Here is a 4,770-nt window from a genome sequence, read left to right on the forward strand (position 1 = left end):
AATATAAATAATATAAATATAAATATAAATATGTAGGTCTTTGGTTATTTGGGTTTTCTCCCGCGTAAAATTGGAAGTGTCTTGGCGACGTTTCGACGAAGTCTCATTCGTCATCTTCAGGCTTCAGCTTCGTGCTTCTGGGAGCAATGTGTGATTGCAGCTGTTTCTTCCTTTTTAACTGCTAGTGGGGGTTTGAACTGATTGGATGGGAGCTTGGCTGTGCTCTGATTGGATAGGGGTTTTTTTGTGCTCTGATTGGCTGGGGGTGTGTCCTGTTTGGATGGGGGCTTGGTTGTGCTCAGATTAGTCTGAGTTCCAGGGGGATTTGAGCTGGTGAGCTGCATTGCTGTTGTTTGGCTTCGTGTTTGTGGTCGTGCTACATCTTCATAGTGGGTGTCTGTCTGCTGTATGTATGGATTGGAGGGGTTTGAAATGGCTAATGTTGCAGCTGCGGTCTGGCTTCTGGTCCTTGGTTGTGCTTCCTGATCAGTGTGGGTTTGGGTCTGCTTTCTGGGTGGACGTGTGGTGGTGACATCCTGTGTGGACCTCGTGAGTGTGGGTCTGGTGTCATTCCTCATGTTAGGGACTCGTTTGTCAATAAGGGCGGGTTTCCAAATGGCTGGTAGGCAAGAGGTATCATCTCGTTTGTTCATGCTGTGTGGGCATTTTTCTATCTCGATGGCTTCTCTGATTATTCTGTTGTTAAAGTGTTCAGTTTTGGCGATAGTTCTGGTCTTTTTAAAGTCAATATCGTGTCCTGTGGCTTTAAGGTGTTGGACCAGGGAAGCCCCCACCAAGCCCCCACCCAAACAGGACACACCCCCAGCCAATCAGAGCACAAAAAAACCCCCATCCAATCAGAGCACAGCCAAGCTCCCACCCAATCAGTTCAAACCCCCACTAGCAGTTAAAAAGGAAGAAACAGCTGCAATCACACATTGCTCCCAGAAGCACGAAGCTGAAGCCTGAAGATGACGAATGAGACTTCGTCGAAATGTCGCCAAGACACTTCCAATTTTATGCGGGAGAAAACCCGAATAACCAAAGACCTACATACAAACACCCGCGAAAACCTCAGAAAACGTATATATATATATATATATATATATATATATATATATATATATATATATATATATATATATATATATACACATACATACATATATTCTATTATTTCAAAAGTATATATCTACCCTAAAGATACATTACACACATATACACATAATAGATATGTATACATATAGCATTAGCAATAGCACTTCGACTTATATATAGCTTCACACTGCTTTACAGCTTTCTCTAAGTGGTTTACAGAGTCATCATATTGCTTCCAACAATCTGGGTCCTAATCTGACTGACCTAGGAAGGCTGGAAACTAGTATAGTTCTTTATGGGCTGGATATCTGAAGGCAATTAATTACTGCATCCTCATATACCTGTGGAGAATGATCTTCAGATATTTTTGCCATTTAAAATATCACCTAGTGGTATCACAATTTGGAGAGACCCTCTCAGGAAAACTCTTGTTTCATTTGAATGATACTTTAGTGCCACAAGAAGATTGTGAATTTACATTTATTTTATTTATTTATTAGATTTTTATCCTGCCTTTATTACCTTATGAGCTGCACTACATGTGTATGTGTTTTATGGTATTTGATATGTTCGCTCTAATTCTGCAAAATGCTTTTTATACTATACATTTATTATGTTTTACCTGTTATATTTGCCTGCTTTTATTTTATTGGTTTTTTTATAATGGGAACATGTTATAATGGTAAAGGAAATAAAACCAACAGCCTTCTTAAAACCCTCTGTAGCTCTTTGCTCCCACCTAGTGGTTGTCTGGATTTTTGTAATTTCTAAGTTTTACTTTTATTCATGAAATAGAACAAATAGCAAAAAAATACATTAGCACTTTAATAGTAAAATAGTCCATTCGTTTTAAACAATTTCCAGCTTTGAAAGTTACATTTAATTTTAGTAGATAATTACATGTTGATTCCAAATGACGTAAGTTAGTGGCCCTGTGGAATAACACTGATTCCCTTGCCTAGGAAACAGAGATAAGCACTGCCTCCTGTGTCATTCTGTTTCTCTGTTTACCTAAGTAAATATCTCTGAAATAAGGGTGTTCTTATTGTTGTTATTGCAATGTTCCTTGACACCTTCCCATGACTCAGTTCTCAATGTCAAAGCCCAGGAAGCTTGCAAGGAGAAAAATAAATGGAAATCATGTGACCCTGACTGATAGAAGAAGCATGGCAATGAGTTTGGACTTCCATCTTGCTTCCTGGAAAGCTTGTAGAGAGAAAGTCAATGGGGTATCTTGCAGGAAGATTGCAAGTTGCTTGGATAAGTCTCTCCAGCCTGTGCACTCCTGGCCTATTCATATGACTCCAGTCATCACATATTTTTTAGTTGAAAACAAAAGGCAGATATGGTTGGACAAGATTAAATTTATGAACCCTCAATTTTTTTCTAGATTTCTTCAGTGCAGACATGCTATTCTTATATAAGTTAATTTTTAAGATAAATTCTTACATGATAATACAATGCAATAAATTCAGAGCAATAAAATTCCTGAAGAAAGAAATCCTCTCTCCCACATTATTAGTCTCATACAAAACAAAACAAAAAACAACTCACATCTGATGCTATTGTCTTTCAGAGTATGAAACATTTTGTAGACCTGAGAAAAGAGTAGAAAAGAATCCCCCTATACCCAAGAAATGAAAACATGAAATAAGAGAAAGAAAACATAACTACTTTACTTAAATGCCGTTCACATTTTTCTGTTCTTAAAAACTATCCAATGGCATTTCATATTGTTTTTCTTCTTTAAATTTCTTAACTCTCTCATTTTACTCAATTTAAAGATAGTCCTCAACTTACGACCCTTTAAAATAATAATGACTTTAGAAAGGTTAAACTATCATGCTGCCCCATACCCTATGTGGTAATCTGGTGCTTGACAATCTATTCACACTTCTTATTGGTTGCCCAGTAAGTGCCCAGTAAGTACTCAGCAATTATGTGATCACAATCAGCAATACTCTCTTCTGGCTTTCCCAGAAAGTCAATGGGGAAGCTGGCGGGTAAGGCTGCAATATGCTGCCACCTGCTGAGAAGACTATCTCTCATATCTGGGCACTGGCTTAAAGAGCTCCCTGCCAAGGGGTGGAGAAATAGAGCACAGATCCTGAAGATCTGAACTCTGCCTGTACTTCCACATGCAGAAGAGAGCTAAACTCCTTTAGTGAGAAGGAGAAATGGAACTCAGATCTTGATGTTTTGAAATCTGTTTCTGCACCCTGCAGAAAGTCCTTCTGTTCATCCTTATTTTTTAGCAATCATATTCTTACATGCATTTTCTCTCATCCATAGCTTGTGTTATTGCACTACTATACTGCCCACTAAGGGATGCGGTGGCTCAGAGGCTAGGATGTTGAGCTTGTTGATCGAAAGGTCAGCAGCTCGGCGGTTCGAATCCCTAGTACTGCCGTGTAACAGGGTGAGCTCCTGTTGCTTGTCCCAGCTTCTGCTATCCTAGCAGTTTTAAAAGTATGTAAAAATGCAAGTAGAAAAAATAGGGACCACCTTTGGTGGGAAGGTAACAGCGTTCCGTGCGCCTTTGGCCTTGAGTCATGCCGGCCACATGACCACGGAGACGTCTTTGGACAGTGAGGGGAACCTTTACCTTTACCTTTACTGACCACTAATGAAGCTCTTGTAGAATTTTGTAACATAATGACCTGGATGACCCAGATTCGATCCAGTCAAAACAGAGATATTGTTTGTGGATGTTTTGTCTGTCCAACTGAATGGTGCCTTGCCAATCCTGGAGAGATCTGTACTTATGCTAAAGTGCAGGATTACTGAAATGTGTTATATGTGGGATGTGCCTTTGAAAATTGTCTGCAAACTTCCTTTGGTTTAAAATAGAGCAGCTAGACTGCTCACTGGGGCTGACCAATGTAATTGTATTATGGCATTTCTTTGTTATCTACTCTGGCTGTTTCTAGACCTAATTCAAAGTACTGATTTTAACCTTTCAGGCTTTGAACACCTTAGGATCAGATTACTTGAAGAAGTGTCTTCTATACATGCAACCCAGTTTTCAAGATTTTCCAATAAAGACCTTCTTCTAGAAATGAGGTGGATTGCTACAAATGGTAGGGCTTTTTCTATGGTGCCCCCCCATCCCCTGTAATCCCATAGTATTATCTCTCCAAAGAAATTCAACTGATACACACACTAGCATTACTTTAATGATAGCTGAAGACTTTTCTATTTTCGCATTGTTTTTAATTGGCTCTAAATTATATTTTGTGTTATATTTTAATCCAGACAGCTGCTTAGTTTATATTATATTCTTAATTTCACATTTGTTTAATTTTATTATATATATTTTTATTCAAAATGCTTTTTTATAGTAAATTGATTAGGGCATAGGGTAAATTGACTATTCAGATATTAAGTGTGGTTGTTTTTTTTTAAATAAATAAATATTCTTTCCATGCTGTTCTGAGCAGAACTTGACACTAATGAAAAGTGGTCGATCCCATATTCTGTCACCACTCTTGTACTCTTCACTAAGTCTCTCTATCTTTCATCATAAATAATCAAACCAAGAATTCTTTTTCTCTTGGATTGTATTTATTTGGAATGTTGAATAAATCTACACCCCCCCATTCGTTTCCATTGTTATAATTCCCTGAAGCATAATTGACACCACTCTAAGGATTCTACTTCCACCCCCCAACA

This window comes from Ahaetulla prasina, chromosome 4 (assembly GCF_028640845.1).
Source record: "Ahaetulla prasina isolate Xishuangbanna chromosome 4, ASM2864084v1, whole genome shotgun sequence".
NCBI lineage: Eukaryota > Metazoa > Chordata > Lepidosauria > Squamata > Colubridae > Ahaetulla > Ahaetulla prasina.